At 38.8% G+C, this 23918-nt stretch overlaps 1 pseudogene; it reads right to left on the bottom strand.

Annotated features, from left to right (window-relative positions):
* Positions 1–372: 372 nt before the first annotated feature.
* Positions 373–2907, bottom strand: LOC142838763 (mitochondrial inner membrane protein Mpv17-like; annotated as a pseudogene).
* Between the last annotated feature and the right edge of the window lie 21011 nt (positions 2908–23918).

Genomic DNA, 23918 nt, shown 5'->3' on the forward strand with positions numbered 1-23918 from the left:
GATGTAGGAGGATACAGCCCATGATGGGTAGTACCACCCCTGGGTCAGTGGTCTGGGTTGTAGAAGAAATCATTCTGAGCCCGGCAGAAAGCAGCATTCAGCTACATTTTCTTCTTTTAGTCGCTTCCTTCATGTTTCTGTCTTGAGTTCCTGTTCTGATTTCCTTTCACTATGAACTCTGACTTGAATGTATAAGACAAATAAAACCATGTCTCCCCAAGCTGCTTCTGGTTACAGTGTCTTTATCATGGTGATAGAAAGTAACTTGGTACACTGCTTGCTGTAATTTCTTTTTTTTAAGACTTTATTTTATGCTTTATTATGAGCAAGTCTTCATTCATGCCTATGTGCGTGTGAGTGCAGGTGCCGAGAGGCCAGAAGACACGGATCTCCTGGAGCTTGAGGTGGTTGTGAGCCACCCGATATGGCTGTTGGGAACCAAACTTGGCCCTGTGTAGAGCAGTCCGTGTTCTTAGTTAGCAGCTGAGCCACCCACCAGTCCTGATGTGCTCTCTGTGAGGACCATGTCCAAGCATTCCAGGGTGAAGATGCATCAGTGCAAGATGTAAGCCACAGAAGCAGGTAGGCTTAGAGCTGATGTGCCTTCCAGAATATGTAAGAGTTCCAGACAACAGCAACACACTGGATGACAGCTAACCTGTAATGCAGGGGGACCAGGTAGAAGTTGGCTAACTACACAGCAGGCCAGAGATAGTAGTGATGAGGGCATCAGGGTAGTCCCGCTGTAGTTTGGCCCAGTTGTCCTGGGCTGACATTCCGTTCAGTACTCCTACCAGGGGGAGGAAACAGCCTAGAAAACACGGGGCAGTCAACTTTGTTAGAAATTAGTATGGCCACACCTGCTTGTTTCTTAGGTCCATTTGCTTGATAAACCTTTTCCCAGCCCTTTACTCTGAGTAGGTGCCTGTCTTTGTGGTTAAGGTGTGTTTCTTGTAAACAGCAGAATGTTGGATCCTGTTTTCGTATCCAATCTCTTAGCCTGTGCCTTTTTATAGGTGAGTTGAATCCATTGACCTTAAGTGATATTAATGACCAGTGGTTGTTAACTCCGGTCACTTTTTTAGTAGTAGAGTTTGTGTCTTTCCCTTCTTTGAGTTGTGCTGGTGAAGGGTCTCTAGATGTTTGAGTTATTGTGGTCATTGTTGGACTCCTTGGTTTGTGATTTTTCTTCTATTACTTTCTGTAAGGCTGGATTTGTGGAAACGTATTGTTTAAATTTGTTTTTACCCTGGAAAATTTTGTTTTCTCCATTTATAGTGAATGAAAGCTTGGCTGGGTATAGTAGTCTGGGTTTGCATCCATGGTCTCTTAGTTTCTGAAGTACATCTATCCAGGACCTTCTGGCTTTCATGGTTTCCATAGAGAAGTCAGGTGTAAGTCTGATAAGTTTGCCTTTATAAGTAACTTGGCTTTTTTCCTTTGCAGCTCTTAATATTCTTTCTTTATTCTGTATGTTTTGTGTTTTGATTATTATATGGCAAGGAGATGGTGTTTTTGTTTTTGTTTTTGGTCCAGTCTATTCTGTGCTCTGTATGCTTCTTGAACATTCGAAGGAATATCCTTCTTTAGGTTGGGAAAGTTTTCTTCTATAATTTTATTAAATATATTTTCTGGACCGTTAAGCTGTACTTCTTCTCCTTCTTCTATCCCATTTATTCTTAGGTTTGGTCTTTATATTGTGTCCCAGATTTCCTGAATATTTTGTAATGAGAATTTGTTGGTTTTGCTGTTTTCTTTGATCAATGTGTTTATTTTCTCTATGGTATCTTCTGTGATCCTAAAGAAGCTAAATAAGAAGGTGAACCCAAAGAAAAACATAAAGTTGTTATCCTGGGTATGGGAAGTAGACAAGATTGCCAGGCAAAAAATTGGGAACTGGGGGGTGGGGTGTGATGGGGGTAAGGGGAGATGGGGAGAGAAAAGTAAGAAGGGGAGAATGGGGGGAACTTGGGGGAACGGGAAGATTGGGAGAAAGGAAGGTTGGAGGGAGGAGCAGGAAATCACATAACTTAATTAAGGGAGCCATCTTAGGGTTGGCAAGAGACTTGAACCTAGAGGGGCTCCCAGGTGCCCAGGGTGATGTCCCCAGTTAGCTCCTTGGGCAGCTGAGGATAGGGAACATGAAATGACCCTATCCTATAGCCATACTGGTGAATATCTTGCATATCACCATAGAACCTTCATCTGGCAATGGATGGAGATAGAGACAGAGACCCACACTGGAGCACCGGACTGAGCTCACAATGTCCCAATGAGGAACAGAAGGAGGGAGAACATGAGCAAAGAAGTCAGGACCACAAGGGGTACACCCACCCATGGAGACAGTGGGGCTGATCTATTGGGAGCTCATCAAGGCCAGCTGGACTGTGACTGAAAAAGCATGGGATAAAACCAGACTCTCTGAATATGACAGACAATGAGGGCTGCTGAGAAGCCGAGGACAATGGCACTGGGTTTTGATCCTACTTCATGTTCTGGCTTTGTGGGAGCCAAGCCAGTTTGGATGTTCACCTTCCTAGACCAGGATGGAGGGGGGAGGACTTTGGATTTTTTACAGGGCAGGGAACCCTGACTGCTCTTCAGACTTGAGAGGGAGGGGGAGAGGAGTGGGAGGAGCGGGAGGGAAATGGGAGGCTGGGAGGAGACGGAAATTTTTTTCTTCAATAAAAAAAAAATAATAATAATAATAAAGAAAACACAGGGCAAAGGCCCCCTGATCTAACCACATCTTCTTCAGTGCATCCACCTTGGTGGTGCCAAGGATAAGACGGTCTAAAACCTTATACCAGCCTCTGACGACAGGGCCCAGCTGTCAGAACTTGGACCTTCCACAGATGTGCAGCCAGGGCTCTCTGGTATGCCCCCCAGAGTGCCATGCCTCCTGAATGCTAGCAATGCATGGAAGCTTCTCCCACGTGACTCCTTGCTGTAATTTCTAATAAAATAGTCCCACACTAGCCCAGAATGGAGTATAATAAAGCTTTATTTATTTAGGGTAGACTCAGAGAAAAAGCAGTGATCAGCAGTCTTCTGTGTGAACAGGGAATTGGAACCAAATCCAGAAGCCAAGAGACCTGAACACACATTTTGTCTGCATTTATATTATATGAGACCACACCCAAAGTGAGCCAGTATCTTAAAAGCTATTGGCTGAAGGAGTTTCCACAGCATTTACCATAGAAAATTCACACTAATTTATCCACCTCAAAACTATGAATCTATTATCTTAAATTCTGTTGGAATGAACCTAATAGGCTGAATGCAAAATGCCAGTAGTGCTGGCTGTTTCCAGGTGTTGGCGGGGAAAAAGCCAGAGCTTTGCTTTTCCTAGTGTTTCTGGATGTTGCCAGCATTCCTTAATTCATAGCCCTCTACCCCATCATCACAGCTAGCAACAATGGGCTGAGTTCTCACCTCCTATCTCTGAGCAGAGTAGAGAGTCACCATGTGTAAGGGATTTGTGAGATTAAAAGTTTCACTCACCAGATAATCAAAAATGTTATTCGTTCACAATGTGCACAGACTTATTTATATGTGAACACTATTGTTATAAAGAAGTAACATACGTCTGTAGTTTGTGAGGACTGCTGTGCAGGTATTTATGAAGGACCATTAGTTAACCTTCCATTAATGGTTCCTAGTTTATTGTCAATCATAAATATCTGCAACAGCAACAAAAAAAGCTTGTCTGTTCCATAATTAGTAACATAGAAGTTTATGGGATAATTTCAGATTAGCATGTTTTAGTCTTTAAATGGATTCCTTATACTTCCCTAGTCAAGTGTACTTTCATGTAATTTATTCGTCGTATCATCTTACATATTTGAATACTAACTTTGCAACTTCACATTTTGTAAATTTGAAAAACAAAATCTACAAAAACACTTCCCTTTACCAAACAAGATCGCAAATAAGGAGAAACTCCAAACCTAAGTCTTCAAAATGAGCATAATTCCAAATCTGAGCAGTAAGAAAATACTGTGAACTATGTTTATATCAATACCCTGTGGCATGAGCACAGAATCATGCACCATCTCTGGGTGATATTCGGGGAACTGTAAGGGTCTTGGGTTATGCAAAGGCTCTTGCAGGTCAAGCTGGACAGAATTGTGAATGGCCTGTACTAGTGAAATAGCTTGTTATCAAAATGTCTGCTGAAGGTACTACAGAATACTTAAACAATTAGATAAACATATATAAGACATATGGTTTATGTTATCAAATAATAACACTTTATACTATATCTATCCAATATGTTTCACTAGTAAAAAATAAGAAAAGGGCCATACAGTGTCCTGCCTGCCAATGGAACTGCACCTCTTTATGGTATAATCATGTTAAAGATCTTTGTTTGAATAGTCTCATTATTTTAATCTTGGTTGATGAAGTGAAATTTGTTGCAAATTATGTTTTTTCAAGTTGCTAATATATTATACATGCACACAGATACAAAACACAGAAAGTCAGAAGCATTACGCTAACAGGTTGCAGAAGTAAAATACATTCTACTCCTATTCAATAATCATGAGAAAATAATGAAAACACATAGAAGTAGCTATTTTATGCATTCATCAGCATGCCCGTGTCCAAATGCCCTAGATGGATGCTTAGTGATGTTCGTAAGCACCCAATTACTTCAGGAAAATATGGCATACAAATTATATCCAGAATTTTTCACAAGTTTTAAGTGAAGTAGAAGTGTCCAAAAGTCAAAAGAGAACTGATAAATGCATTACCCTTGATGTAATAATTAATCACATCTGTAATGTTTTGCAATTCATAAAGTCCAAAAATTTCCCCATGTTTCTCGCACATTTCCATATAAGATTGCAGAAGAAACAAAAAGGCTTACGAAACAGAGGCAAAGGACTGGAGGCTTACACTGAACTTTTATTTTTGTTGCTTTTATTTTCATTTCAATGTTAATTCTTTTCTTCAGTTTTTTGTATATTTAGCACAAGGGTGAAAGTCTGTGGCAGAAACACTCTTTGCACTATTTTTAAAGATAATGTAGGGTTAGCATCAGAGGATCAGAGATCCCCTTAATAAAATGAATGCAATAAATATAGGAGCAACAAAAATGGAACATATCGATATTTCTGAATACCATAGTTTATTTAAGGTAAAGTGGATAAAATTAACAACAAGCATATCTAATTCATGCTGAGAACATTTCTTATTAAATTCCTCAGTGTTAGTCCTGACACTGCTTAACAGTTTGGCTATTAGAAACCATCATTTTAGACCTTAATGAAGTCCAATGTTCTCCTCAGTCTTAGCAATCTTTGGAGCTCCTTAAAGATAGAGTAATTACATATAGACAAGGGTGATAAAAGGCACAGGGTGTAAAATAAGTTGACCCAATTACAGTTACCTGGGTTGAGTCTACCTGACCAATAGAAGTCTGTAAAATCATTCTGTAGCAAAGGCATTTCTGCAGATCATTGCCTTGGGCTAAGATAGATTTAAGACAGGTAATGTGTTTTATTTTCCATATCTCTATGTGTCTCTATCTCTGTATCTCTTTCTGTCTCTGTTTCTGTTTCTCTCTCTGTCTCTCTGTTACAAACAGACACACATACACATATTTTGCTACAAAGTTTCAGGTAAGTAATCAGTGTGTCCACACAGTCGTGGCTTTTGCATTCAAACAGGCTGGCGTGGTATAGCTGGAGAGAGTATAGCCTGCCATAAACACTACATAGAAAACTCCAGAAGAAATGATGCTGACAAATTTTTCTATCAGAACCCTTGTTCCTCCCCTGAGAGCACAAGACTGGGGGTGCAGGCACTCAATTTCAGAGTAATTGTCTTCTCAAAAGTAAGCAATAAAGGGAGAGAAATATTTCTAAGAGTAAGGTAAAATGAGCATGCGCGCTCACGTGTATTTGCCTCTGTGTTTGTATAGTAAGTATTGAGGTCACTGAAAAATGATCTCCAGAAAATTACTTAGTTCTACAGTGTTCTTTTCCATTTTAACGGCAGATCAGCTTTCTTCATTCATTTTACTTAAAGCTTTTACTGAAGGATCGGTGGAAGTGTTTCTGTCAAGTTTCCTAAATATGCATGGTAAGAAACTGTCCAGAACTTGAAAAGTGAAGTATATTTTAAGGTAAATTCAAACTGTACACTTAGTTTTCTTAGTACAGTTGTTTTTTTTTCTAAGAATATATTTGTTTTTCAGATTATGACTTGAGCAGCTTTCAAAGGCAGAGGAGATGTAGAGAGAACTTCTCCCATCAGTGTGGAGATGGGCTCTTAGAGGCTAGATCAAGGAACATTGAAATCTCCAAATTGCTACAGCTAGACATTTGTCTTATGTAGTAATGCCATGATAAGTTGGCCCCCTGTGATTGGCTAACACACAGCTTCTTGGTGTTGGCTGAAATCCATTGCTAATGACATTCCTAAGGTAATTTTAGTTTATCTGTATACAAAGGAGAGGACAAGTTCTTCTGGAGTGATTCAAAAGTGTGGAGACAAATCTTAGCTAATGACTTCCTGTTTTTCAATAAGATACACTAAGTGGCTATTTATTAATAACATATTTTAGAGACAGGCATTGGATGTATCTGTGACTTATACACTACCCCTTAATGCTTATCTCAATATCATTGCCATTTTTGTGAAGTGAACAGGAATTTGGAGAAGCTAATTACCAAAATATTAAAGTTACTATCATAATTATGAGTTCATTAAATTCTATGTTATTCAAAGCCTTACCCCTCTTCTTTGTCTACTGCATTGTGGCCCTCTAATGGAAAGATGGCCAACAATATTTACTTAATTAAATCAAAACATTAATATTTCTTGATAAATGGGAGCTTATCACTATTAGCTAATCTGCATTTTTTACAAAATTAATTAGACTATCTTACCCAGAAATTTCAACAATTTGTTTTTATGACCTGATATTACAGTATCTTATGTTTAACTATAGACTATTTTCTTGGTACAGGATATGAAACTAAGAAGATGGGTTTTTGAGACATCCGAGGTGCCTTAATTTTGAATCATTGAATCAGTCATCTGATTATTTTTTTTAAAAAAATAACAAAGAAAAAATAGGAGACAAAAGGTCAGACACATTTTTTCTTCACAACTATATTTATTTCTGCAAATGGTTTCAATGAATCATTTCAAAACTGAAACAAGAAACAGATGTCTGTTAATTAGAGATATGAATTTAATGACATGGTTGCATAGGTATGGCAGACAGAACATCTGTGTTCTAGTACCTAACATTAATTTAATTTCTTTATAGGAGTCATTTACATTTTTCTTCATTTTCAATAAATTGTTTTTGCTGCTCAAAATAACATTGTTGTTGTGGAATTGATGACACCAAGGCCTTCTCTTTGGGAACTCTGCATTGTCCCTAGTGGAGCAGATGCAAGAATCATAGGAATAAAAACATTAATTAGGAATTATGTAACACTCCCTTCCTTCCTTGTGGCATGTAAGGAGATTTAAGGATTAGGGGGATTAATAGGTCATACCTTATGCAGTGAGAAAATGTTCATTTAGAAAGAAAGCATTTTTAGATTTCATTATACTGTTTCTTGGCACCGTTCTTGCTTTGCAACAGAAGATAAGAACCAGCCTGATTCTTGCTGCCTAAAAGTTTTTGAGGATAAATAATCATAGTTTGGGCTCCCATTTAATTTTTAACAGTGTATTCTCTTAGCTACTTTTCTATTTCTGTGAAGAGACACCATGACCAAGGCAACTTACAAAAGTAATCATTTAATTGGGGGTCTGCTTACAGTTTCAAAGGGTGAGTCCATGACAATGACCAGAACAGGCAGGGAGTTGGAGCTGTATCTGAAAATTTACATCTTACTGGCAAAATCTCAGAGTCAGAGACAGAGACTGGACCTGGTCTGGGCTTTTGTTTTTTTTTTTAATTGAGCTTTACATTTTTCTCTGCTCCCCTCCCTTCCTAACCCCTCCCCTTCAACCCTCCCCCCAGGTCTCCATGCTCTCAATTTACTCAGGAGATCTTGTCTTTTTCACTTCCCATGGAGATTAGATCTATGTATGTCTCTCTTGGGTCTGGGCATTTAAGATTTCGAAGCCCACCCCTAGTGACACACCTCCTCCAACAGGCCACACCTTCTAAGCCTTCCTAAACTGTACACCAATGGGAACCAAGCATAAAATATATAAGCCTATGGGTGCCATTCACATTCAAACTGCCACATTCACACATTCACACACCGCTATTGGCTGTGTAGAGTGTGTCAGGTTTTGAGTGAAGCAGCTTCAATAAAGATGGATCATTTGGTTTCATCTTTGAACAATCCCATAGGGAGGTTATGCTTTTATACTTTTTAATATATTCTTTATAGAGTAAAGAAATTGGCAGTGAAAAACTGGAACAGGCCAGGTGACTTCCTTCTGTGTGAAAGAGAAAAGGGTGAGAATACATACATACTCAGTGAGTTAAGGCTGATAGCCACAGCATCCAGCTCACCATGAGCTAGATGAGGAAAACTCTTTCCCCTCCCTGCAGACCCTTCCTGTGAAGTCAGAAAATAGGTGATAGTTACTGTGTCATTACAATAGTATTGCTATTAGCCTTGAAAGAATTCCATAAACCTACAGAAGACTACCAAGTGACATTACACTGGTCCTCCATAAAATTCTCTAGAAACTTTCAATGACATAATTTGCTTTATCTTTTCCAAGGATGAAGAACAGGATAAATGGTAAAGATAAATGTAAAACAAATAAAATTAAGATATAAGATAAAAAGGATAAAGATAAATTAATGCATATTTATTTTGCTTTAAGGGACTTCATTTGTATTTATTTGTGTGATCAAATCATCCCATCTTATTCCAATGGAGACTTCCATACATTAAATTGACACTAGTAAAGTTTGGATATAACCAATTAATTATCCCGGTCTTTCCTTTACTTCCTGTGTGCCACAGGCTACCAGGATTATGCTGAACTTTAAAACTTTTTAAGGTTTATTTTATTTTTATGTTATGTATATAAATATATGGCCCACATATGTGTAAGTACACCATGTGAATTCCTGGTGCCTGAAGATGCCAGAAGAGGGTGTCAGATCCCATGGAACTGGAGTTACGGACATTTGTGAAGGACCATGGAGGTGCTAGGAACCAAACCAGGTATCTCTGGGAAAGCAAGCACAACTCTTAACCACTTTATCAGCTTTCTGGGCCATCATGTTGTGCTTTTTAACACCTGGTCTAGAGCAAGGCATTCCATATGGAGCCCTGGCGAACTGATCAGAGAAAGAGCAGCATTCGGCTATGAGGACTGGCCTCACTATGGGATGAACGCTGCTTCTAGCATTCTGTGGCTTTTGAGGATGCTAATTATATTTCTTCAATTTTGAAGTTTAAATTCATATTAAATGGTTCATTAAAATGTAAAAATATCAGCTGTGGGCAACTCTGATCTTGAAAAGGGGCTGTGGCTGTTCTACTATCTATTTTTGCAGAATTATTTAGACATTGTTTTGTGATGCAAAAATCAAAGGTGGCTAGTAAAATGATTAGCCTAAAAAGTAAACTTTGTACATATTTTTATTTAATCTTTTACATATTAATTTCTTTACTCACAGTAATTTAATTTTTTAGACTGTCAAAATGGTTCTGCAACTTAGATAATAAAATAAGTCAATTAAACAAGTTTGATGTGGGATTCCCCTCTGTATGCTGTGAATACCACTGGTTAAAAAAGTGTCTTGTGCCTGTGCAGAGCAGAATAGAGGTGGGGAAAGCTAAATTGAAAGCTGGGAGAAAGGAGGCAGAGTCAGAGAGAAGCCATGGAGCCACCATCGGAGACAGACATGCCAAAACTTTGCTGGTAGGCCACAACTTCGTGGTGATGCACAGAATAATGGAGATGGATTAAATTAAGATGTAAGAGTTATCCAATAAAAAGTTAGAGCTAATGGGCCAAGAAGTGATTTAAATAATATGGTTTCTGTGTGATTATTTTGGGTCTGAGCTGCCAGGCAGCCAATAAACAAACTAACGGCCTCATTACCACACAAGTTCATAACAGAAGATCAAAATATTAGTGGAAAAACATTGAATATGATGTATAATTACATATTAAAGGCATAATGCAAATTTTGGTAAATCTAATAAGAATTATGCATAACATTTTCAAAGAAAACTATAAATACTTCAGAGAAAACATTTAAAACAAAATAAGTAGGACAATATGAAATGGTCAGGTGGTAGCATACATCTTTAATCTCAGCACTTAGAAAGCAGAAGAAGGTGATTTCTATGAATTTGAGGCCAAGTTGGTTTATAGAGTGAGTTCCAGAACAGCCAGGGCTACACAGAAAAACAATATATAAAATTTTTGATTAGAAAAGCCAAAATTGCTAATATGGTCTATATTGATCAACAGATTTTTGTCTTAGTTTGAGTTTTTATTATTGTGATGAAACACTATGACCAAAAGCAGTCAGGGAGGAAAGGGTTTATTTGGATTATACTTCCATATCGCTGTTTATCACTTAAGGGAATCGGGACAGGAAATCAGACAGGGTAAGGACCTGGGGACAGGAACTAATACAGATGTCATAGAGGGATGCTGCTTACAGGCTTATTCTCCATGGTTTGCTCAGCCTGCCCTCCTATAGACTACAGGACCACCAGCCCAGGTATGGCGCCACCTACAGTGGACTGGGTCGTCTTCCATCAATCACTAATGAAGAAAAATGCTTTACAGGTTTGCTTATAGCCCTCTCGAATAACTTTAGTCTGGGTCAAGTTGATGTAAAACCCTTCAACACAGGTTAGATGCAATCTCAATCAAATACACAGCTGAACATCTTGGGTGGAAAATGATTATTTTATTCTAAAATTCATTTGGAAAGGCAAAGTGTCTATTATACCAAAAGCAATTCTTAAAACCAAACAGTGATTTGGATAATTTAGACACCTGACCTACAGACTTGCCATAAAAGCACAGAAATGAAGAGTTTGCTACCCACATACGAATAGATATATAGGTCGATAGAACTAAACTCAGTTCAGATACGTATTCATTCATCACGGATCAAATAATTTTCAACAAAAGTGAAAAGTATTAGAATAGCAAAAAGTAACCATCCTATCCATTGAGTGATGCTAAACTAACTGTACTACATGACCGCACAAAAGTTAACTTCAGTTTATACTTGAGAAAATATTTCACTATGTGAATGAGAAAGGATAATATCTAATTATAATGACTAAAATAATAAAGTTCTTTATTGGGAAGCCCAATTATGTTAATCTGGAAGGAGACACAAAATAACTGTTGAAGTATATACCACTCATACTAGTAACAACTCAAGGTAACCTCTTGCAACAGGAGGAATACACACATCCTGTTAAAACATGGTGAAAGTGATGAGAATGAAATTTATACAAGAAGAAAAATTATACGACAATAAGAACAACAATTAAACAGTGGCAGGCCTGTGCTGCCAGCTCCTAGAGAGGCCAAACTCGGAAGATCTGGAGTTCAAGGTCTGTCTGGAATGCAGAATGAGCTCAATAACAAGGTTAGTAACTTAATGAGGTCATGTCCCAGGGGTCACAAGGTGGGGTGGTTACATTCAGATATGGAAGACCAGAAAAGAATCATGCCAATCATGTCTTATTCTTTTTATAATTGAATCCCAGAGTATTCCAGCTTTGAAAACTGAAAAGAATGAAAGGAAGGAAGGAAGGAGGGAAGGAAGGAAGGAAGGAAGGAAGGAAGGAAGGAAGAAAGAAAGAAAGAAAGAAAGAAAGAAAGAAAGAAAGAAAGAAAGAAAGAAAGAAAAAGAAAACGGTTGAATTCCCACACTCTAGTTTCTGCTATTAGGTCCCTTACTAAGTAAGAGGAGGTCTATGAAACATTACACATGATCAACAGATAGAAGTAATTCAGGAATTATCTTACAATATACCAAAAAGAGACCTACCAATAATAACACAGGTTCTTATAGCTAATGCTATGTTTCCTCTTTGTTCCTTATCTACCCCTTCCTTCCATACACCATTTTTATCTTAAATTCGTTGATTAGATCTGAGCCCTCATGGAATGCTTTTCCATTTCTTAATAGCCTAACAGGGTCCCACAGATTTTTTTCTTCAGTGCAACACATTTTTTTTTCTATCTCACATCTTTGCATCACTGAACCAGAACTTCTGCGAATTTCGTTGAATCTTCAACTGTGTCTTTATTCAGCTAGTCCATGACTCAGAAGCATAAGGGTTGCAAAGGAGTGCCAGGGCTTGAGTGTCTACTGTCACCACAAGATATGAGCTTGGTTCCCAGTACAAACTTCTGTCAGACAAAAATATATTTAATTCTGGCATCAGGGATCTGATCCCCCTCCCCTGGCCTCCATAGGCACCCACACATAAGTACACAGAAAGACACATAGACATACGACACATGCATGCAGAGATTCATGATTGAAAACCAATCAAAGAATACCTTCATGAATTTACATCTGGAAAAGCACAGAGCAAAGCAAGCTGTCCTTTCCAAGGCAAAGGACCCTTTTCTCGATCATACTTACATGCATTTTCTTCTGCTCCTGAGCTGCCTATGACTCAAAGTTAATTGGGCTTCCCTTTTGGTATAAGAACTTTTTCTTATGATATCTTTACATACTACAAACAAAAAAAGGTTTCTGGTGCGTTTATTTTTTTCCTTATTTTTTTTATTACTTTATAAGTAATACCAATCAAAATTTCCACTTCCTCCCCTCCTCCCACTTCCCCCCCACTCCTGCACTCCCCTTCCTCCCTCCCCCCTCCAGTCCTAAGAGAGGGAAGTCCTGCTCCATCCAGGTTTAGGTCTGGTGGGTTTATAGTACTGTTAGTCTGGAATATATTTGCAAAAGACTTGTATTTAAACTACAATTTTGAGTGAAACAAATAAGGAAGAAAATTTGCTCCATATTCATGGAATGACATTAACATGTGACTAGTAAGTTCTAAATACATCAAGAGAAACAGCTGTGGGGCAGCCTGAATGGGGGGGGGGTGAGATTGTAGTCAACACATCCTGTAGATTCAGCACACCTGAAATCAAAGCATGTTCTCTTCTTACTGCGCTCCTCTTCAGTTAATTTTATTTGTCTGATCTCTCCTTTCTCTGGGGAAAGGTGGGTGATACTGCGAGAGCTTTCTAGCCACCTTCTAGCCACCTGCCGAGCACAGAATGGCATTAGGCAGAATTCCGTGTGATGGTTTTGCAATTGGGAGTGTGGTTTGCTGAGGACGTTTATGACACTGTGTATTATGTGTGGACCATCAACTCCGTTCCCAAGACACTGTAAAATTAATACCATTTCCACAAAGACACCTGGACACCGAAGCCGGTTGTGTGAGTGCCACCGTTTTACTTTGCTGTGGTGTTTTTGCAGTTGCTATACATAGCATCAGTAATGAATGGCAGCTTCATAGCTTTAAAAGAGATTTTTAAATCTTATGCATTCTTATAAAAGGCCTTGAAGCATAAGAAAATTACAGCATAATTATATATCTTGTTTTACTTAAAAATGTAAAGGTATTTCGCTCAGTACCTCACTTTCTATGTTTGCATCTTTAGTCATCAGCAATGGTGGCTAAAGGACAAGTATAATGTAACTCGTAATTACTGTAAGGAAGACGCTAAGGAAATGATTGGAGACAGGACTAAAATATATTCTGAAGTGAATCACAGTATATGATTTACTAAAATAATAAAAGACTTCAGAAAATAATTTTGTGATTAAATCAAATTCTGCTATTTAGCCAGACTGTCCTCTTTTCAAGGGTCTCTGGGTGGCTTGTGAAGTTCTCTGTACCTTCCTGAAGCACTGTGATTTCCTATTTCAGTTAGGTTTCTGGGGACTCGTACCCTCTCTGAGGTTTTGATCCTGTGCGGATGGTTCTCTATTACGAGGAAAGCTTCCTACCATCGTCATGGTAATCACTGTCTGTGGATCAGAACCCGAGTTTGCAGATGAAGCCCTCTTAACTTTGAGCTGTGAAAGTATCCTAGAAGTGCAAATGATGTTTCCACATGCGGAGGCCGAGTGCTCTGTACACACCCGTGTGTAAAGCGCAGCCAGATGCTTCCTACACAGCCATCTGGATGAAAACCGCACACATTTGGCTCGGAAAAATACAACGGAAGTATACTCAGGGCATTCGCTCATCCTTTCCATCAATGCACAAAGCCATTTTCAGGCCTTGCAAGTGCAATCCATGGGACCCATGTAAACTCCATTCCCCATCTTTGGGTACATATTTATTCTAAGCCATTTGAGGTGCAATTTGCAGTTATTGTTAAATAGCAGCCAAGTTCAAAAGGCCATACGTGAAAGCAGATTAACTTAACATATATTTATCTACCACCTGCTATTTGCGGCATCCTGCCGGATACACTGGCTGTTTGCAATTTGCATATTAGGTTTTCTTTTTTTTATTACAATGGTGCTGAATTAGTACAATGCTTCAAATTTTAAAATGTATAAGTGTCTGTCCCTGTCTCTCTGTCTCTGAAACACTTTCTCTCTTTCCTTTCCTGCCTCTCTTCCTCTCTCCCACTCTTGCCTTGTGTTTATGGATCAAATGTCATCTCTCAGCTACTGCTTCAGTATCATGCCTGCTGCCATGTTTCCCACCATGATAGTCATGGACATTAACCCCCTGGAACCATGAACCTTCATATTAAAGGCTTTCTTTTATAAGTTGCCATAGACATGGTATTTTGTCACAGCAATAGAAAAGTAACTAAAACAAGCAGCTTTGGAATCAGGGAATAGGCAATGGTGTGGGGAAGAAATACTCTGCCCATATTTTTATCTTATACTTTCAGTGTTCCAATTCACCTGACACACTATTTGTTGGCCATGCTACTCTGTCACTTCCCATGACCTCCAGCCAATCAAGACATGACCCTCTTTATTATCTAGTAACTTCCCATTGACTTTTATTCTTATACATTAATGCCTTAACACAACTGCAGAATCCCTTTGTGTAAAACTGCATTACTCCCAAATAGTCAGACTAATTGGAGAAAAGAAAAATTACACCTTGACTTATTTTTCAGACTTGAATTCTATGCCTCCAGTTTATAATCTGTTAAATAATACACTCTTAAAAACAATTGCTGGCTTTTTGCTCAAAACAAATTTAACTTGTTTCTTTTGCAACCAATATACTATGGGGAATTCAACTATTCCTCTCTCCTTATAGCATTCCTTTATTTAACCAACTTACATTCAACTGATAATTAAATACATATACATTTCAATAAAAGACATCAGTGGAGTTATTTTTGAACAATGTAGGAATATATATATATATATAACTTAAGAGCTTATCATCTTCCATTGTGACATGGGAAGGACCACTAGCCATACTGTACAATCTGTTCACTTTATAGCTCTATGGAACATTGTGTCCCAAACCTGTTAAGGAGAAGCCAGCATGGTGGCATATACCTGTAGTTTGGGGACTCTAGAAGTGGAAGCAAAAAGGATTCAAAGTTTAAACTCACGTTCAGTTACAAAGCAATTGCACAGTTGCTTAGATACAGCCTTCTTTCTCCCTGCATTCAGTTTAGTTTTCCTACCTAGCCATATTCTGCCCTGTCATAGGCCAAAGGAACTTCTTTATTAACTAATGATAATTAAACATGTTCATAGCATATAGAGAGGAATCCCACATCATGTGACTCCATACTCAGGTGTTGTAAGAGGCTGCTCGTTGGTTCCCAGCTGTCCAGACCATGAAATAATCACTCAGAAACTATATCATTTAAATCACTGCTTGGCCAATACCTTAAACTTATTTTTAGGTAACTCTTATATTCTAAAATAACCCATATCCGTTATTCTGTGTATCATCATGCTGTTATGACTTACCAGGTAATGTTTCGTCTGGCAGGGCTACATGGCTTCTCCTGACTCTGCTTTCTTACTCCCAGCATTCAGTTTAGTTTTCCCCACCTATCTCTGTTCTGCCCTGCTAGAGGCCCAAAGTAGTTTCTTTATTAATCAATGGTAATCACAACATAAAGAGAGGTATCCCACATCAGACAAAAAGCTCTAAATTTTCTCTTTCAGGCATTTCCCCTTTCTGCAAAGAGGTGCACACCAACATGTGCACAGCAAGCCCTTGCCGTGCTCAGCTAGACTGCAAAATAAGCCCTCTGGAATCCACTATTTCTCTTTTGCACTGAAGAAATATGTGTGTCTGGTTTTTGCTGTTCTTGCAAGTATATGTGGCTAAGTGATTATTTTTCCAGCTATTGCTGTTGTCTGCAAGACGATCCATCTCCTGTGTTACATTTGGCTAAAGGTTTAATGCAAGCTTTAGCAAGGGTTGTGACTTATTGCATTGCACATTCTAGCTAGGTTTTGTTCCTGAGGGACACCACTGTTCTGGGCTTGCCAAGATTTTGAAGCTGAAGTCTCAATCACAAATTCTCCTTTTGGTGATTCTTTGTGTTTTGGTTTGGCTTGGTTTTTAAACTAAGGGTCTTTAGTTATCTCTCAAAAGGGAAATAGAAGGTTTTTATTTCTTTACTTTTCCCAAAAGACATGGCATCTACTTGTTTGTTGTCTGTTTGGTTCTTTCTTTTGCTTTTCCCCAACTACCTTTTTTTCTGTGTATCGAGGGAACTGGGAGGTGTTTCCTCTAGAGCAGTGTTTATTGCTTGTCTTTTAGTTATATAAATAAGGATGACATTCTACTCCTATGACATTGTTTTGTTTCTTTTGAGACAGAGGGTTACAGTGTGAGTCACCAAACACAGCTTCCCAGCTCCCCATTTGAATCTTTGAAGTGAGAAAGGATCATGGGGTAAGTACCATATTATGTAGAGAATAATGGAACCCTGAAACTGCAGAGAAAATATTAGACATGCAAATGCCTTTGAACATTGTGACACAATCATGTAAGCAGATGCTAAATGGAATCACTTTCCAAGTTATATATGAGGGTTTAATTCCTTATTGGTAGCATTTAGACAGTGAACTCATTTGGGAAGGATCACAGCTGCCCCAGAAATCAAGCCTCATAGTTTATCCCAGTGGTTTTAATGCTGTGACTTTTTAACATAGTTTTTTGCGTTCTGGTAGCTCCCAACCACGAAATTATTTCTACTGCTACTTCATAACTATAATTAATTTTCTTACTATTATAAATCAAAATGTATTTTTTTTTCATTTTTCCATTGTATAATTTTAGCTTCCTTGTTGAAAAACTGGTGTTCATAGGTGTGTGGATTAATATCTGTATCTTCAATTAGATTCCATTGGTCAACGTCTCTGTTTTTAATGCCAATACCAACAATTCATGATCTCCACAAAGAATCAGATAGAAAGGCTGTATGAAGTCTTTGCTTTATAACTATTGAGTTGGTTCACAGGGGTATAGCCTGCCTTATTGTCTGTGTTAGAGTCAGGAAGATATAAACTCCCGTAGGAACTAAGACCACCACGTTAAAAACAGTGGTTTATCACTCTGTGACAACTGGTCCCCTCTCTCAAGTGTGTTGGCTGAGTCTCTACATAGAAGCTGTAGAAATGTCTGTAGTAGAACATCTAGAACTTGCCTAGATAACCAGCGGTGTGATTCTGCTGCCTTGACTGGGTTCTGGAGTGAGGTTCAGTGTGGTCAGATTTATATTGAGGTCTTTCATCCATTGAAAGTTTTGTGCATGGGGATAGACATGGATCTATTTGTATTCTTTTACATGTTGATATCCAGTTACACCAGCACCATTTGTTCAAGATGCTTTCTGAAAAGAAAAACAAAAACCCAGGATAGTCAAAACAATCTTGTACAATAAAGGAACTTCCGGAGGCATAACCATCCTCGACATCAAGCTCTATTATAGAGTTGCAGTAATGAAAACAGCTTGATATTGGCATAAAGACAGAGATGTTGATCAAAATGTAAATAGTTTTGGAGATACAGGTTTGTCAAAGGTTGAATCCACTGGTTGAGAATCACTTCTTTATCCCAATGTCTAAGGAAGATTTTCCTGGCTCCATCTGAGGCCCATAGCCTTTTCTATAAAATCAGTTCTTATCTGCATATGCATTGCATGGCATTAGCCATGCCTGAGCTCATAAAAGAACTATGCTGTACATAAACTAGAAAATAATGGGTTGGATGGTATGCTGGCAAAAATCTGGGAGAGCTACTAATTTATTTCCTGCCTAGGTCTTTGAGACTGTTTCTAGAGAGAATTCAGTGAACTAATCTTCTTATGTCTGTCACCTGGGAGGAAAGTATGAACCATCACATATGGAGGGAGAGCCCGGTGTGCCCAGCTGGGATTTTTTTTTTCCTGAAGAGCTCAAAGAGAAATCCACAATGATGATAAATGTACCTTTATAATAACCTGAAGGCACAATTCAGAGTCAGAAATATTGAGTTGGGATTTCTTCAGTCTTGAGGAAAGAGCCAACTCTAGGGCCCAGACAGTGCCTTGACTTGGGGTCAACTAAAAAGAGAATTATGAAGCTCCTATTGCCAAGAAGAAAGTCTAGACAAAGAAAAAGCTGAAACTACAGATTGATCTAATCTCCTGACCTTATGAAGATATGAGAGCCAGAACAGAACCGGCGTTCAGCCTTTCACAACGAGGGAGACTGCAGAGGTCTGGGACAGAGATGTCATACAGAAAAAATAAGCACATAGAGTTCTTTTAAAAAGCATGGGAAATAAAAAAGTAAGTGAGCAATGGAGAGCCTAAATTGAGGAACCAGCAAATGGTGAGAATCAGGACTCACCTGAAGTTGCTGAAACACGGCAGTAATGGGAGAGCCAAAACGTTCAAGAATGAAGTGTCTGCTGTAATTGTGAGGTGTTTGAAAAATAAAAAAAGAAAAAGCAGGTGAAGGTGCTGCAGGCAATCTATAGAAAAAATATCCTGTGTAAGAGATTGTGAGAGAGGAGTCAACAGGCAGCAGGGAAGTGTACCAATGAGAGAAGTAGCAAACTGGATGGGGCAGATTTGAGGCAGAACATGAAGGTTCAATGGTACCACGAATTATGGAGAAATTCAGGATTTCAAGAGCTCCCCGTGTGGGGGAGAACAGTACATAAAGTCTCGGTCATTCAGGATGTCTGGGACTATCAAAAAGGACAGACCAGGGGGACGACAGAAGGGTTTTATACCTGACTTATCTATTTCCCCCTTTTGATTTTTTGTTTTGTTTTTTGTTTTTGTTTTTTGAGACAGGGTTTCTCTGTAGTTTTGTAACCTGTCCCGGGCGATGGTGGTGCACACCTTTAATCCCAGCACTCGGGAGGCAGAGGCAGGCTGATCTTTGTGAGTTCGAGGCCAGCCCAGTCTACAAGAGCTAGTTCCAGGACAGGCCCCTTTTGGTTTTGCTCATGTGAAAAAGAACATGAAACATACTCAAGAGGAGAAAATGCTGTGGAGAGGAAAGAGAGGTTCCTCTACTTCTCTCTAACCACATCGCCCTCTCTTTAGAATAATGATTTTAACAACTTTCCACAGAATGCATATATTTGTGTCGTATTTATGGTTCCTCCACAATCATAGCAAGCATATATGCTTGGCATTGCCTCTTTAGTTTTGATTTGCATATAGTTTTCCAGGAATTAACATGACTTGGTTCCCTTTGCAAATCATCTATTGATAGAAGTCTGGACATATGATTTCTCACATAAAGTATATGAAGGATGAGATCATGCCTGGTTGATAGGCATCGCTGGGGCATATCACAGATGTTTATTATGCAGCAAATACTGACTCCTTTTTGGGAGTTCTTATGGTCAAAAAATCTCCCCCTCCCCCTGCTCCGTTTTTGGTCTTCATTGTGTGAATGTCTTGAATGAGTGGGAAGTGATTTGAAGTTACACTGTCATTCTAAGACAAACCTTACAAGGCATGAAACAATAGCATTGCAGTCTTCACATGCATCTGAAGAGGAGAGATCTCTGCCTCTCTGGCCAGTGTCTAAAGTGAAACCAAATGGAACAGATGTGGCACTGACCTAAATGATAAGGCTTTTCTGTGTCTGCTGAGTTTCCCAAGACCAATCAACATGAGCCAAACCACAGCTGGCCTTCATATATGTAAGCAAGAATAAAGCCCTATGGGAAAGTGCCTAATGACTCCTGTTCTGTGAAAATAAATGGACATTTTTTTCATATTCTTTCTTCTAATAGAAAATAGACTTTTCCCCATGTGGAGTTCATTTACTATAGTTACTGGTCACAAATATTATGCTCCAAGTGTCCACAATAGCATCATCAACAAGAGAAGTTCAAAACAGACCCAAAAAGCAAAAGATTTTGAGGTGGGTTGACTGTGTGAGGTGGTGACTAAGTTAGGGAATCAGAACCCACACAGAGCCAGTTGCTATGGTGCTGACTAGAAGAAGGGGAAAGTGTCGAATTGAAGGACTGAGGAGGTGTTTAATAGGTGTTGGATTCAGTCCAGATCTCAGATCACTCAGACGACCTATGTTCTTCACGACCGCGCTGCTCAGTTTTCAGTCGCTCTGACAGAATCTCCTAGAAAAACAACTTAAAGGAGGAAGAGTTTATTCTCCTGCTTCGTTCCAGAGATTTCAGAGTGTGGCCACTTGGCCTTGTCACTTTGGGCTTGAGACGAAGCCAAATATAACTGTGGGAAATGTGTATGCTGGAGCAATGTCATTCAGCTTGTTGTGGCCAACAAAGACAGAGCATGTAAAAGGTCTACAGTGAGATGCACCTTTCAAAGTCACCTCTAGTGACCTGCTTCTTCCAAATAGATCCTACTTACTAGTAGCTCATTTACCTTTGAACTTACCAATGGATTAATTCATCAAGAAACCTCATTTCCTCGGGATCTAAGCACATCTAAATTTGAGCACCAAACTTTAGATACAAATGGCTTTAGAAAGTATGCTTCATGACAAAGCCATAACAATTGTGAATGTGTATCTCTTATGAATGAATGCCCTGTTTGTGTGAGAAACTAAACAAGGAAAATTGCAAGCTCAATTAATCATAAAATGATTAGAGTTCCATGTGCTAACCAATACATTCTCTTAAATACTTGAAACAAGATAGCATAGGGCAGAAATTCCCACCCTCATTGCTGCAGCAGATCCCTGGGCCTTAACTGATAGCTGTATTTGTTCTACAGAACGTGTTCTAGAATGTCCTATCCTCTGAAAAGAAGTTTGCTTTTCTGGTCTAATAGAGGATACTGACACCAGTTCTGGTAAGTCTGGGCCCCGAGTTTAAACGTGATCAGTCTTAACTACAACAGCTGCATAGTGAAATTCCCACTGAAAGAAGCAAGTTTAAATGGGTATCTAGAACATGCCTGGGAGCAAGTCTGTCCTTTTAGGTCTGCTTTATAGAGTAGTATCTCCAAATTCTTTTTGGGTAGTAAGACTTACTACTGTTGCCACTAAAGGTGATCTATTGCTTGTCTGTTGGTCTGATGGGTGAGGAGGATTGTGATCAGTATCACTGGAACCCCAAACATTCTTTGATAAAAGTCTTTGATCAAAGACTTAAGAGTTGGGATCAATAGTTTTGCATCCAATATTATGATAATGTTAAAGTCCATGAAATGTTTTTTTCTGAAAGTGGTAGTGAGTAGGGCAGTCTGTATAGATTTTTTTAATTTTAAGAGATATTACCTTAGCTTTATAGAGCCAGAATCAGATATCAGCCACTACTTCACTATTTATGTTGAAATCATGAAAACACAGCCTAATGTAATTTAGCTGGGAATCTAACAACCACTTGTACCCTTTGTCATGTTCCAGACATATACTATGCTAAACATCCTTTCTCCATGAACTGAAATCCCACTCTCTAGCCGGCATATTTTGTTGAGCTATGGAGAACATCTGACCCTTTCTTATCACCAGGTTCTTTTAGGATGCCATAGTTAATATAGTGACCTAGTAGCTGAAAAACTCAGATAATCGATATTTCTGTGAAGTTTTATGACAGAGAAGAGAGTCAGCATGTTCTAAACAGGATGGGGAGATAGTGATGTCATCCTGATGCCCAGATAAAATAATTTTATTTTCCTAAATTCAGAAAGAACAAGAAGGAAATATTTGCCAGATCAGTGACCACATATGAGAGTACGGAGCCTTAAAGAATTTGTTCAAAGAAAAATCCAACATGGCAGCAGAAATTGAAGCCATCAACTGGTAAAATTTATGGCCATCAATCTTCATCAAGCATTTCCTATCTCATTTTGGAAAGAACTATAAAGGTTGATTAAATAATGACACAGAAATCTCCAGCATTTCTTCCCAGAAGACATTACTGCATATGATATATATCTTGGCAGGGGCATCATCGTCTCCAGGAGTTAGTGAGACTTCCAGTTGGCATTTCAGGCTACAATATTTCTTATTTCTCTAGTCAGAAATCCAACGTGGTTATTTTGACAGCTGCTAGCTTTATCAATTCCAAATATCCATCATGGGACTGGACTACTAATCCTAAAATGTCTGTATGGTTATTCTACAGAATATAAGAGACAGATTTGCCTGCCCCATGCTTTATTTCTACCCACTTCAGTATTTTTTTTAAAGATTTGTTTATTTTTTATGTGTACAAGCATTCCCCACATGGGTATGTAAACGTGTGTGCCTAGTGCCGGTAGATCTAAGAGAGAGTGTTGGATCCCTTAAAACTAGAGTTATAGACTGTTGTTAGGGTCTCAGAAATAACCTGGGTCTTCTGCAAGAGCAACCAGTGATGTTATCATCTTCTCAAACCCAGATGGTGATTTTTTTTAATTTTTTTTTTGAGACTGAATTTCTCTGTGTAACAGTCCTGGCTGTCCTGTAACTCACTTTGTCCAACAGGCTGGCCTCATACTCATTAAGATCCACCTGCCTCTGCCTCTCAAGTGCTGGGATTAAAGGCATATGCCACCACCACCCAGCCTAGATTGGGTAATTATCTTTATCATATGTGATTTCTATAATGTTTCAGGGTCTTTTTTCCAGTCCATGAACCTTGTTCACAAAAGCAGCATGATTTTGTGAGTTTAATTTGTACTGACATAAACAAGAAACCACAATTTTCTATCTGAGTAACTTACATATTTGTGTCAACGGTTCTTATTTGTTACGATCTGACAATGCTTTTATTAGTGACCCAGGCCTCCTAACTCAAAGAACACATTTTATTACCCAGCACCAAATACCCCAAATGAGCTTCTGATTGTCCCTCTGATCCTAGCGACAATTCGATTATTGTTTGAAGTTTGCCACCCCTGTTTAAGTGCAGCAGCCTGGTCTCTGAGACTGTGCAGTTTCAGCACGCCGTTAATAGCAGTTAATCCAACCCCATAGTAGCAAATTACACCGTAAACTCTGATTTATAGAGAGAAAAGCAATACCTGTGGTGGTCTGAATGAGAATGGCCCCCATAGACTCAATGATTCTTCTACAGGGAATGGCACTGTAGAAGGATTAAGGGGTGTGGCCTTGCTAGAGGAAGTGTGCCATTGGGGGTAGGCTTTGATACTTTAAAAGCCCAAGCCAAGCCCAGAGTCATTCTTTCTACCTACAGATCAGGACAGCTCCTAGCTACCGCTCCAGTGTCTGTCTGCATGTCTCCACATTTCCTCCCCTGGTGATAATGGACTAAACCTCTGCAATGTGAACAAGTCCCACTTAAATGCTTTCTCTTACAATAGCTGCCTTGGCCATAGTGTCCCTTCATTAAAATGCAACAGTGCCTAAAACAATAACCAAAAATCAATCTTAAGTTTTTCAATAGTCTGATGGGATTCTTTACCAGTGTAATTTCTCACACCTTAGAGACATCCTTTGGGCATTTAGAAACTAAAGGGGAATGGGAGGCAGGATGCAGACTGTAGTGATATTTTATTTATATTTTAATAAA

This window comes from Microtus pennsylvanicus, chromosome 20 (genome assembly GCF_037038515.1).
Source record: "Microtus pennsylvanicus isolate mMicPen1 chromosome 20, mMicPen1.hap1, whole genome shotgun sequence".
Lineage (NCBI taxonomy): Eukaryota > Metazoa > Chordata > Mammalia > Rodentia > Cricetidae > Microtus > Microtus pennsylvanicus.